This window comes from Schistocerca cancellata, chromosome 10 (assembly GCF_023864275.1).
Source record: "Schistocerca cancellata isolate TAMUIC-IGC-003103 chromosome 10, iqSchCanc2.1, whole genome shotgun sequence".
NCBI classification, from domain to species: Eukaryota; Metazoa; Arthropoda; class Insecta; order Orthoptera; family Acrididae; genus Schistocerca; species Schistocerca cancellata.
Genome location: NC_064635.1, coordinates 202,317,981 through 202,331,848, shown reverse-complemented (window position 1 = coordinate 202,331,848; position 13,868 = coordinate 202,317,981). Strand labels below are relative to the sequence as shown.

The 13,868-nt window shown below is 43.5% G+C and overlaps 1 pseudogene; it reads left to right on the top strand.

Moving 5' to 3' along the window:
- Positions 1-11,309: 11,309 nt before the first annotated feature.
- Positions 11,310-11,427, top strand: LOC126107182 (5S ribosomal RNA; annotated as a pseudogene).
- The last annotated feature ends 2,441 nt before the right edge of the window (positions 11,428-13,868 follow it).

Below are 13,868 nucleotides of genomic sequence, written 5' to 3'. Positions count from 1 at the left end.
TTGTGAAGGATGAGCAATCCAGTATTTTCGCTCAAATATGGCGATTGTGAAGGAACACTGTACAAAAGCAATGCAAGTGAAGGGTCACTGGAGTACGTACAAGATCAGGGCGTGGTTTCGACGATGGGAATAGGACAACAGGCCGAACATAGTTTAATCCTGAGGTCGTACGTTCGTATGTTCACCCCGGTGGGTGATATTTTTCTATTATTATTATTATTATTATTATTTGGGTCCGCAGCTCGTGGTCGTGCGGTAGCGTTCTCGCTTCCCACGCCCGGGTTCCCGGGTTCGATTCCCGGCGGGGTCAGGGATTTTCTCTACCTCGTGATGACTGGGTGTTGTGTGATGTCCTTAGGTTAGTTAGGTTTAAGTAGTTCTAAGTTCTAGGGGACTGATGACCATAGATGTTAAGTCCCATAGTGCTCAGAGCCATTTTTTATTATTATTTACGACAAATTTCTATCGTAGATATTCAGGACGCTTGGCTTTACGAATAGCTGGCAGTTGCCCATAGTCCTCTCAAAGGTTGAATTTATACAGGATGCTCAAAAACATGTGTCACTAGAGTTGTGCTGTACCAAACATACGTTTCGGCAGGTTTGGTAAAGTACATAACTGCGCGGTAAATGGTAGATTACCGGTTGTGTTGGTAGAACTGGTAGGGAAAGAAACATGAATGAATGTGTAAGAGAGTAAATGGGAGCCGATGACTTCTCTTTTTTTTGTTTGGTTGTTTGTTTCTTCTGCGCAGAATTAGAACCGCACATCATTTAGTGTCAGTCCATTGGGTATTTTATATCCTTAAAGAATATCAATTGCATTTTTTAAGTAATAAAAATTAGTTGTAACTTATGCGCTTGTATGTAACCAAAGCTATTACTTTTGATGCAAGTACAGCTTGCGTGCCCAAGCACAAGAAATATATATAATTATTGTTGTTATTTTGTACTCAACAGAACGTTCTTCATCATGAAAAAAGGCAGGAGATCCTTGTTATTATTGACAAATGCAAGAGTTGTTTATGAATAACGGAATCATGTTTCAGATAAGTTCGACGAACTATTGAAGCCATATTTGATATGTTTTTGTTTTGCGTTTCTTTTTTAATTTTACCTTTCTGCTAAGGAAATCACATTTTCTAGCGCTATTCGATAAATCCGTACCTTTTCTTTATTTTTACTACAACATCGCTATGTTTCTCATTTCATATCACAAATTTTCGAAAAAAACCTGAATTAAACATTCATAATTTCAGTTTTTCTATAAATACTCTTTATTGTTAAGTAACAGACAGGAGGATAACTATGTAAAACAAAAATGTTCCGTGGGTTAATGTGGCCCTTTATATATCCTCATTCAGTTTCTAGAAGGTTCACGGCTTCCATTTGGGGGAATCTAATAGACACTGATCGTATATGTAAAGAAAGCGATCGTTATGAGGGAACGTCTGGTAGGTGTGCAACACATTCAATGTACAAGTAACGTGGGTACGACCAAAGTTACTAGGAAAGCTATCGTAGTCTACGCTTACTCATGGTAGTCTACGGCAGCGTACGGAGTTTTACAACTCTACGTGTCACACATTCCTACCAGAATTAGTGCTGTTGTTGTGGTCTTCAGTCCTGAGACTGGTTTGATGCAGCTCTCCATGCTACTCTATCCTGTGCAAGCTTCTTCATCTCCCAGTAACTAGTGCAACCTACATCTTTCTGAATCTGCTTAGTGTATTCATCTCTTGGTCTCCCTCTACGATTTTTACCCTCCACGCTCCCCTTCAATACTAAATTGGTGATCCCTTGATGCCTCAGCCGGCCTGAGTGGCCCAGCGGTTCTAGGCGCTACAGTCTGGAACTGCGAGACCGCTACGGTCGCAGGTTCGAATCCTGCCTCGGGCATGGATGTGTGTGATGTCCTTAGGTTAGTTAGGTTTAAGTAGTTCTAAGTTCTAGGGGACTGATGACCTCAGCAGTTAAGTCCCATAGTGCTCAGAGCTATTTGAACCATTTGAACCTTGATGCCTCAGAACATGTTCTACCAACCGATCCCTTCTTCTAGTCAAGTTGTGCCACAAACTCCTCTTCTGCCCAATTCTAGTCAATTTCTCCTCATTAGTTATGTGATCTACCCATCTAATCTTCACCATTCTTCTGTAGCACCACATTTCGAAATCTTCTATTCTATTCTTGTCCAAACTATTTATCATCCATGTTTCACTTCCATACATGGCTACACTCCATACAAATACTTTCAGAAACGACTTCCTGAAACTTAAATCTATACTCGATGTTAACAAATTTATCTTCTTCAGAAACGCTTTCCTTGCCATTGCCAGTCTACATTTTATATCCTCTCTACTTCGACCATCATCAGTTATTTTGCTCCCCAAATAGCAAAACTCCTTTACTACTTTAAGTGTCTCATTTCCTAATCTAATTCCCTCAGCATCACCCGACTTAATTCGACTACATTCCATTATCCTCGTTTTGCTTTTGTTGATGTTCATCTTATATCCTCCTTTCAAGACACTGTCCATTCCGTTCAACTGCTCTTCCAAGTTCTTTGCTGTCTCTGACAGAATTACAATGTCATCGGCGAACGTCAACATTTTTATTTCTTCTCCATGGATTTTAATACCTACTCCGAATTTTTCTTTTGTTTCCTTTACTGCTTGCTCAATATGCAGATTGAATAACATCGGAGAGAGGCTACAACCCTGTCTCACTCCCTTCCCAACCACTGCATCCTTTTCATGCCCCTCGACTCTTATAATTGCTATCTGGTTTCTGCACGAATCGTAAATAGTCTTTCCCTCACTGTATTTTACCCCTGCTACCTTCAGAATTTGAAAGAGAATATTCCAGTCCACATTGTGAAAAGCTTTCTCTAAGTGTACAAATGCTAGAAACGTAGGTTTGCCTTTCCTTAATCTCTCTTCTAAGATAAGTCGTAGGGTCAGTATTACCAGAATTAGTACTGATCACAATTAAAGGAAAAGTTCATGTCGTGATATATATAAAAACCAATAACTATAGAGATATAAGCTAATCTGTCCTCTCACTTCCACCTGTCTGTTACATAGAAGCAGATACTATAGGCAGTGCTGTATGTGGTTACCACGCACCCTAAGCCATCCTTCAGCCTTTCTTCGCATTGAATCACGCACTCTTTGAAATGCACCTGGCTCTGGCCGGATTGCGTCACATCCATTGATCACACGCTCTTGTAACGTCTGTCGATTGGTTGCGCGTCCACAAATATCTTTAAATCACTACGAAGTCTTTTGCAGTGGAGTCCATGAATGAAAAGTTCTCGGCAGACTTGCCACGTCAAATCTCAAGCTTTCGATAAGTGCCTACATCGCTGTCCCGAGTGGCTATCTGTACGAGGGTATCTACATCTAAGTCTACATACTGGGTGGTTATAATTAAACTTTCCCTATTAACACGTTACAACACGCAAACTAGTTACCGTACGAGTAACAAACGAGGTAGCATTAACGTTCAGAGTGTAGGATGCATGATTTGCATTCGTCACAGCGCCACCGTCCAATTCCAACTAGGGCCACCAGGTGCCGTGATTAGTCATCGTGGTTCATGGTCTCACACATTTGACCAGTCGCAACGTGTCAACATGAGCTTGGACAATAGGAGCAGGGCATTATTGGTGAAGCTGTATTATCAAAACAATAGTAGTGCTGCAGCTGCACTTCGAGAATATCGCCGGCTGAAAGGATTACGAAAGGGTCCTCTTTCTCCACCTGTTGTGCGGAGCATGATGAAGAAGTTCGAATCAACTGGAGGACTGGGCGTCGGTCCGGTAAGAGGCCGACGACGGGTTGTACCACAGGTGGTTGACGAAATCGCTGTTGCTGTGGCAGACAACGCTGCCCGAAATTCCCGATCGTCGGGCAGTACTTGTGCTGTGTCACGACAGTTGAACATCTAGTGGTCCACTGTACGGAAGCTGTTTCGAACCATTCTCAAATGGTATCCGTACAGTCCAGGATCGATATTGTACAGCAGCTTGCACCACAGGAGGCACAACGACGTATTGTCTTTGCTTTCCACCTTCTCGCAAGGATTGAAGTTGATGAAGGCTCGCCCTGGACCATCCTATGGACAGACGAAGCTCATTTTTCTATGACGATGAGGTGAACACACAGAACTTCCGAGTGTGGGGATCTTCACCTCCACTCGCTCTGATTAAGTTCCTCTCTATGATGAACATGTCACCGCGTGGTGTGCCTTCACGGCTACGTTCATCATTGGCCCATTCTTTTTTGAACAGGTTGGAGCTAAAGGAGCAAAGCTGTGCAGTGTGACTGGCCAACGTTACTGCTATATGCTTCGCCAACATCTCATATCCGCCCTACAGGAGAGAGACGCATTGAACGCAACAGTTTTCATGCAAGATGGGGATCCACCTGCTTCTCCGTAACACATTTGCAAACGGTCGTATTATCAGCGGATCGTTTCCAAATGCTTGGCCCGCACCTGTTCTTACTCCCTGTGATTTGTGGTTGTGAGGCTACCTGAAGGACAGGGTTTACCAGGACAACATTCACGCATGTGCTGATCTGAAGTGTAGCATATCAGGAGAGGTAGCCAGCATACCTACGGATGTGGTTCGTTTTTCTGTGCAGAAGGCAATCCAGCGCTTTCAGACTCTCCTGGACACTGATGGGCGTCATATTGAGCCCTTTTTGTAGCAATAGCTTTTCCGATATGTAATGGTATGATGTACCGTAGCAGCACATTAAAAGTGTTTCAATTGAATTGAGCCGGCCAGTGTGGCCGAGCGGTTCTAGGCGCTACAGTCTGGAGCCGAGCGACCGCTACGGTCGCAGGTTCGAATCCTGCCTCGGGCATGGATGTGTGTGCTGTCCTTAGGTTAGTTCGGTTTCAGTAGTTCTAAGTTCTAGGGGACTGATGACCTCAGATGTTAAGTCCCATAGTGTTCAGAGCCATTTTTTTTTGAACCAATTGAATTGATTCTGCATTACTTCTCTTCCCCATGTCCTTGACATTAATGCTACCTAATTTGATCCTCGTTCGGTAATTAGTTTCCATGTTATAACGTGTTAAATAGGGCAAGTTTGATTATAACCACCTGGTACATTGGCCTCAAGCCACCGTATGGTGCGCGTGGAGGGTACCGTTCGCCGCTACTTGTCGTTTCCTTTCCTGTTCCAATCGCAGATAAGACGGATAAACGATGTTAATATTCCTCCATACGTACCCCAAGTTTTCTATTTTCATGGTCCATAGCCAAAATGTACGTTGGTGGGAGTACATTGTTTCTGCAGTCGGCCACAGATGCTGGTTCTCGAAATTTTTTCAGCACACCCTCGTGAAAACAACGACGACTTTCCTCCAGGGACTCCCGCAAAGTTCAAGGAGCAGATCCGTAACACTCGAGTGCTGATCAAACCTACCGTTAACAAATGTATCAGCCCGTCTGTGAACTGCTTCGGTGTATTCCTTCAGTCCGACGTGGCGGGCATTCCAAACACTGCATGATAGTTAACCATAGCATCCTCCGACGAAATTATCGTCTCTTGTCTTGACGAAGAGGTAACATTGAACGCAATCATGATGTCCTAAATTGCTCTAGTGTCAGAATTGCCGTCGAGAAACAGTCGGCCTGTCACCATTCTAGTAAAATGCCTTTCCGGCAAATCCGCTCTGTGAACAGACCCACAGCAACCGGATTACTGTGTGACAAGAGGGTTGCCAATGCCACATCCTGTGGACGTGTAGGGCCGGGAGAGGCAGGGGGCAAGGTAATTTATTTGTCGCCAACTCTGCTCTTAATGTGCCAAAACGCCTACAGTTATGACAGTAAAACTTATAAAAAGCTTTATGATAACAATAATATTGGAAAAACTTCGTCCGAAAATTTGAGATGTACATGAACCTCTTCACTGACACTGGGCCGTATGTGGGCCATGATAGGTTATCAGAAAAACAGAAGGAACATGTTACATTTATTGCATTTTCCGGGAAGGCATTTTACTAGAATGGTGAAAGTCCGACTGTTACTCGACGGGAATAATTCTGGCACTGGAACAAGTTAGGACATTATGACTGCATTCAATGTCCTACGGGTAAAGAAAGCCTGCTAATGGTTCGCCGCGCCACAAACGGTGCCCATATTAGCCACGAATATTGTGAGTTAAAAACTTGGAGAGATTCTCTGTCCACAGATGCGAATCTCCTTTCTGTATGTTTCGTAGTTTTGAGGGACTCATCTGAAAGCGTTGAGGTACTTACGAATAACCCGGTATGCCCCACTTCTCCATGCAGTAAAAACAAAATGGCGTGAAATATTTTTCTTCATATTTTGTTACTTCTGCCTACGACGTTCATTAAAATAACCTCGTACTTTGACTGTGCGAGCATGTGAATAATCAGAACGCTGTCGTTTCTGCCTATGACCCGGAAGCAAGTATGTCTGTTTTCTTGTCTTGGCGGGGGAGGGGGGGGGAGGGGGCACGTCCGTTTTTTCCAATCTATTACAGCTAACTCGACTTGTTGTGGTTGCACCTGTGAATTCTGGAACCGTGTCGTAATTGGTAGACGGATGCAGCAAGAAACTGGAACATGTCCTGCGTTAAACTCCAAACTCCTTCCGAACAGATCGTGGAAGATCCAACGGTACCGACCGACCGCCATGCCATCCTCAGCTTATAGGCGTCACCGGATGAGAATATGGAGGAGCGTGAGGTCAGCACACCTCTCTCCCGGCCGCTGTCAGTTATCGTGACCGAAGCCGCTGCTTCTCAATCATTTAGTTCCCGAATTTGCCTCACGTGGGGCTGAGTGCACCCCACTCGCCAACAGCGCTCGGCAGACCGGATGGTCACCCATCCAACTGCTAGCCAAGCCCGACGGCACTTCGGTGATCTGACGGGAACCGGTTTTACCACTATTGCAAGTCTGTTGCTGTCCTGCGTTCAACATGACCTGTAATTTTCTAGAATTTCTTTCCAGTTTGGAGATTTTATTTTATTCTCCGAAAGTTCGCATAACAATTTGGAAATTTATTTACAAAAATTTTAAACGCCTTAGCTGACATGTTCTTTTGGGGTCAATGGGGGAGGGGGGGATATTTATGAACTACGACCTTCGCTTTTCACAGTTCCATAGTCACGATCGATAAATCAGCAAATGACGACTTATTTCTATACTAAACATACACACAGCGTCCTTTTCTAACAGAGGCTACGGGCGTCATGAAGCAGTTACATATTCACGCAGTGTTTAGCTCTGCCACAAGAATGGGGAAACAGTACTACCTGCACGTCAGAGGCACTTGCTGAGGAGACGTCGGGTACTGTTGTACATTTCCCTCGGAGAGGGGTCAACAAGATGCAGAGATATACACCAGCCCGAGTAATTTACTGGCTACAAAACAGGCCATTCTCAGCCGCAGGGCAAAATATTTATAAAGGCGCCAGGAAGTTAAGCTGGCTCGTTTATTCTTTGTGCAACACAACGTATTCTACTTACTAAATATGTGCTCAGTTTATTTAACTATCAGCTGCAATTAAAAAATAATATCAAAAGCTTTACTAGTTCCTTGTAGAGGTTCTACAGTGTAGTTAGTACATTACGTAATAAAACACACTGAGGTGATAAAAATTATCGGATAGGTACTAACATCGTTTCCGACATCCTCTTGCACGGCGAGGTGCAGCAAGTCGACCTGACATGAACTCAACAAGTTGTTGGAGATCGCATGCAGAAATAATGAGCCGCGCTGTCTTTTTAGCAGTCCAAAATTGTTGCCTCGGAGACTCTGTGTCGTACCGCTCGTGAGCTGACTGTAACATCACGTTCAAACTCACTCGAGGGGACATTATACGTGAAATTCGTTGATATTTGACATTTTCTGTTTTCTACTCCATAATGTGCTTTGGACTTTCCTGAACATTTTGGTATATAATACATTAAAATCAGACAATTGTGAGGCCTTTAAATAATATTTTGAATGTTGACATGTGACTGTCAAATTTCGCGGCTACGCATATACTGCCACATATGAGCAGTCATATCTTGGGAACTACACAGTCCAGAAGGCTGTGAATTGCTTTGTTTTGTGCCTACTGCTGCGTCTCAGAAGTTAGCATTACGAATAAACAAATCAGTCCTATATTTCTGATACTAGTTTTCGTTGTAAATAGATTATCGGCTATTTTTGTTGTAAGCTCACTTCAACTGCTTTTTATACGTATATTATGGGGAGGCCATTATAAATAACTGTAACAATTTAGAGAAGATGAAAAGAGCTGTGTGGAGCAGTTTCTTTCATCGAATATCAACCGATGAAAAGCCATGTCATGCTTTGTCTCCACCTCCACGGAACACTTGGCGTAAATATAGGCAAGCTGAATTTTCTGGCACCCTGCATGAATTTACTCATAAACATTCTCTTCCTTTGGCAGTAATGGAGACAATCAAACCTATATACAGAGATTTGGCAAATACTGAGCTACTAAAGAGGTGTTTACGTGGGAAGACCCAGAATGTGAATGAGTCCTTCAGTAATGTTGTGTGGTGTCGTGTGCCTAAATGTGTATTTGTTGGCCTTATGACTCTAAAACTCTCAAGTTGGCAGTGTCTGATGCAGTAATAACTTTTAATGGTGGGAACTATGAAAGACTTAAAGGTTCTAGAGAAGGTAGGTGTAAGATTTGGACAGAACACAGCTAAAGGACTTCGGGAACTGGATGACCTTCGTGTATGTGAATCAGAGTTAGCTGCTCAGCAAATGACGAAAGGAGCAAGAGAGAAGAGGAGGAGGCGAGCACTGGGCTGTTGTGAAACTGACTGTGGGAGGGGGCAATTCTACTGCATTAAAGACGCAGAAATGTACGTCTTTCTAAGAATTTGTAATAAAAAAAGTTTTAAACCTCAATATCCCTGAACTACATTATTTGCAATAAATGACCCGTTTTCTAAGGAAGTACTGATGGTAGAGACATGAAATTTTCACAGCATGCCAAGTGTGAGATTCAACGCATATGGACCTAGAATAATTAAAATATCCTGAGTTGTTTTGTTTTTATGTTTATTTATTTACAAAAGTCTGTCAAAAATTGAGTGTTTGAAAAAAAAAAGAGATAACATGCCCCACAATATAATTTTAGTAATAATTCTAGTTCAGTGTATCTAGAAAGGTGGATTCAATAATTATGGAAAATTGTAAGTCGATGTCTTAAAAAGTTTCCAAGATAATGGGTCACAAAATTTGATAATTTAAGATTGGCGCCATAGGACATACAATGTCCCCTTAAATCTTGATAACTTTCCATTGTAACAGCAGTAACCGATCTAACAACTGCTCCAGACAGTTGTTGTGTTACATAGATGTTGCTGACCATAGTGCCGTATTCTGCCTGTTTACATACCTCTGCATTTGAATACGCATATACGCATGCCTAGACCAGTTTCTTCGGCGCTTGTTAATGTTGGGTTGAAACGTTTCGATAAAGTATCAGCGTAATATGCTGAAACTGAAACGTGAGGTAGTTGGCATCTGAAATTGTGGTGTAAACGCCTGACAGTTCGTTCCTCGTGCGAGGCTCCGCAGTTACACGCAGCAAGAACAGTAGCGAATTCCCACCGCTTGCAGTTCTCATACAACTGTCTAATAAGGTGTTTCTATCAAGATTTTAAAAATGCTGCCCTTCATTATTTTGTTACTATGTATCTTTTAATTGGAATACGAAGCCGCGCGGGATTAGCCGAGCGGTCCAGGGCGCTGCAGTCATGAACTGTGCGGCTGGTCCCGGTGGAGGTTCAAGTCCTCCCTCGGGCATGGGTGTATGTGTTTGTCCTTAGGATAATTTGGATTAATTAATGTGTAAGCTTAGGCACTGATGACCTTAGCAAGATAAGATTTCACACACATTTTTTTGGAATACGAACCATAGTTTCCGCTATTACCCTTACACTGGAAATGTGCGGCTCTGCGCACCACATTTTTGAGTCTGGAGACCCTTGCAGGAGGCACACGTGTACACACAGCGGTCAGTCTTGTGATGGCTGCCTATCACGTTGGTTGTGATTAGAACGTATTTTGAGGACATTGGCAACTGGCTGTTTGGAAAGTACTCTTATTGATTAGTCCTGTAATGTCTATTATGGTACGAATGATTTAGCAGCTTTTGCACGTTTTTTACTTTAATTCATAATTTTTTATTTAAGGGTTCTCCCTTTTGAACTTCTTTTCTTAGATCTGAAGACGGTCTTCAACAACTGAAACTTGTTATTTAATTGCTTTTATTTATTGCGATCAAGACTAAAAATTTACAGTAAGACACGCGTGTCTTTCACTTGTAGCACATTTTTATCTACATGTCTACTTCGGAAGCTGTGCTACGGTGTGTGGCGGAAGCTATCTTGTGCACTGGAAGAACGGTTCCGGGTAAGCTTCAGTGTGAGCACGAATCTTTCTGATTTTACTTTCACGATTGTTTCGCGAGATATATCTTGCGCGAAGCAGTATATCGGTTGAATCTTGTAGGAACTTATACTTTCTGAAAGCTGACTGTAAATCACACCTGATGCAGAACGTCTCCCTTGTACCATCTGCCACTGTTGTAGCTGATAACCACCGCGACGCCTCCTCTTATTAAATAAACCTGTAACAAAACAAGCCGCTCTTCTTTGGATCTTTTCGGGTCCAAAACTGACGAGTAATTTTCAAGTATCGGTCGAACTAAGATTTTGTAAACTTCTTACTTTGTACATACACTTCCTGAGGAGTCTTCCAGTGAGTCTCAGTCTGGCGTCCGCCTTTGCTGCGATGCCGTTTGAAATCGCATCGTTCGCAGATTCACAGATATTTAAAGGGCGTGCTCGGATGTCGTGGTGTACTTACAGGAAGACTTTGCTAGCGGTGCGATCGACTTTTTGAAATTATCTATACGGTGATTTAGGTTAAGGTCCCAACTACCACACACTGCAGCCATTCACCATGGTAGACCCTCGTTCTCGAGTAATCGACGAAAGAAAAATTCGGAATTTTGTGTGATACTCAGTAGCGTTAAAAAAATTGCACTGTTCAGTCTGGTTGTGTGGTGTAATGGCTAGGATAACAGCTTGACATCCAGGAGGTTGTAGATTATAATCTCGTCTGCAGCATAATTTTTTTTTTATTTTTAAATTATTCCGATCATCATTTTTATTCAATTATTTGGTTTGAATGTAATTTTTAATTCCTTTCCTGTGTCACATAATTTTAATCATAATATGAACTTCTTCATTTGCTCTCATTTTTCTTGGTATCATTCCTTCTCCGGCAACGGCCTTGCCGCAGTGGATACACCGGTTCCCTTTAGATCACCGAAGTTAAGCGCTGTTGGGTGTGGCTGGCACTTGGATGGGTGACCGTTCGGGCCACCATGCGCTGTTGCCATTTTTGGGGGTGCACTCAGCCTCGTGATGCCAATTGAGGAGCTACTCGACCGAATAGTAGCGACTCCGGCCAAAGAAAACCAGCATAACGACCGGTAGAGCGGTGTGCTGACCACCCGCTCCTCCTATCCGCATCCTCATCTGAGGATGACACGGCGGTCGGATGGTCGCGATGGGCCACTAGTGGCCTGAAGACGGAGTGCTTTATTCTTTCTCCGCGTGAAATCGTTGTGCAACGGTTTTTAATTAATTTTACGTACTAATTTCTTTGGTATTATCACTGTTTTTTCGTTCACATTAATGTGTTCATTTTATCTATTTCTCTTTTGATGGAATTTCTTTTTAGTTATAACCCATCTTCCACTTAAATTTTCATCTGCGTTATGGTGTCCGTTGTGCAATAGGCATTTACGTTATGTCTTAAATGTATGACGATTACCATGCAAAGAAAACTGCGCATCAGGTAACAAGAATGCATATTTCGCACAATTGCACAAATATAAATAATGTCGTCTTTTAATTTTTAAGTAATAAATTGGAATTTTCAAATAATTGAAAATTATAATAGATAATTATATTCATGTTCAGAAAAATTCTGATTGAAAAAAGAATAAAGACAAAATGAAACAAATTAAAAGGTTCATACGATCATTAAAATGACGTGATAAAGAAATAGAAATAAAAAAAAAAATACGTTTAAACAACTTAACTGAATAAAATTAATGATTGAACTAATTTCGATAAAGACTTAAAAATAAAAAATAAAAACAGGGAGGATCTGACGAGATTCGAACCCGCAACCTCTTCCTATCCATTACACCAAGAAAACAGTCTATATAAAGTAAATTTTTTACGGTTATTAAATGTCACACAAAATTCCGAATTTTTCTTCCGTCAATTACTCCCATACGAGGGCCCACCAGGATGAATGGCTGCGGTGTGTGATACCTGAGATCTTAACCTACATCAGTGTATAGGTAGTTTCAAAAAGTCGATCGCATCGCACCTTGTCAGAAGTGACATATTTCACTATACATTTCACAGCTGCGATGATTATTCCTTAAAGTTGTTCAACACCGCTTACACGTAATATTTCTAGCGACCTGTTGTGTACTCTTTCCTAGGAACTTTTCGTCCTAATTGAGCGTAACGTCATTTTCTCTGTCGACCCGGAGCGCCTGTTGTCTCCAGGACGAGGCGGGCTCCCTAGTCAGCGCCTGCCATTGTCCGGGCCGGCGTAATTCCGCGTGCGACTGTCGCATCTGGACGGCGGGGCGCGCCTGCCCGGATTCCTCGAGCGCCCCGCTTAACGACTGCGCAGCCGTCTCCGGCGCGTCCGGATAGATCGGCGCGCCGGCAATCTAATTGCTGGCGGGCCTTATGCAGAACGAATCCAGTTAGCGCCGGGCCGATGGCGCGCGCGTAATCCGGTTTCAGCGCGTCAGCCGCCTGACGGGTCCGGCGACCAGTGGGGGGCGAGGCGCGGCAGTCGGGAGCTGTCCACTCCGCCAGGGATTACCGCCGCCACCGTCGTTCCCTGCTGCACGCCGCAGACTACTGCGCCTTGTTCCGCACGGCAGGGGCGGCAGAATAAAACTACCCGTAAAATATTACATGCAGCGTAAGGTAGGCAACCCGTCGTCCACACCATGAGTGGGACAGGTAAGTTGGGTTGCCTACTGGTGCTGGCGTAAGCAGTCGCCAGCACACCGGTCCGCAAAGATGTAGCGCCAAGATCGATAGTAGGCACTAGGTCGAGGGCACATATTACGAGAGAGGCGAGAGACACACCGGCAAGCAACATGCCGCCAGCGCCCTCTCTACAGCAAGTATTTAGGCTGCCGCCTCTGACCGGAGTGCCTCACTGACTCTTCACACATCAAAAAAAGTTTCGCATGACCTCGGTTCCGAGAGTTCCGGAACCTATACAGGAAATTGTATTAGAGATCAACGTAAACATCATTTCCGCCCTTTTTATTGCTCATGAAAACAACACATCCCATATATTGTACCACCATACAGCGAGACCTTCATAAGTGATGGTTCGGATTGCTGCGCACACCGGTACATTCAATACCCAGTAGCACGTCCTCTTGCACTGATAAATGCCTGTATTCGTCGTGGCATACTATCCACAAGTTCATCAAGCTACTGTTGCTCCAGATTGTACCACTCCTCTACGGAGATCGGCGTAGATCCCTCAGAGTGGTTGGTAGGTCACGTCGTCCATAAACAGGTCTTTTCAATCTATCCCAGCCATGTTCGACAGGGTTCATGCCTCGAGAACATGCTGGCCACTCTAGTCGAGCGATGTCGTCATCCTGAAGGAAATCATTCACAAGATGTGCACGATGGGGGCGCGAATTGTCGTCCATGAAGACGAATGCCTCGCCAATATGCTGTCGTTATGGTTCCACTATCCATCGGAGGATGGAATACATG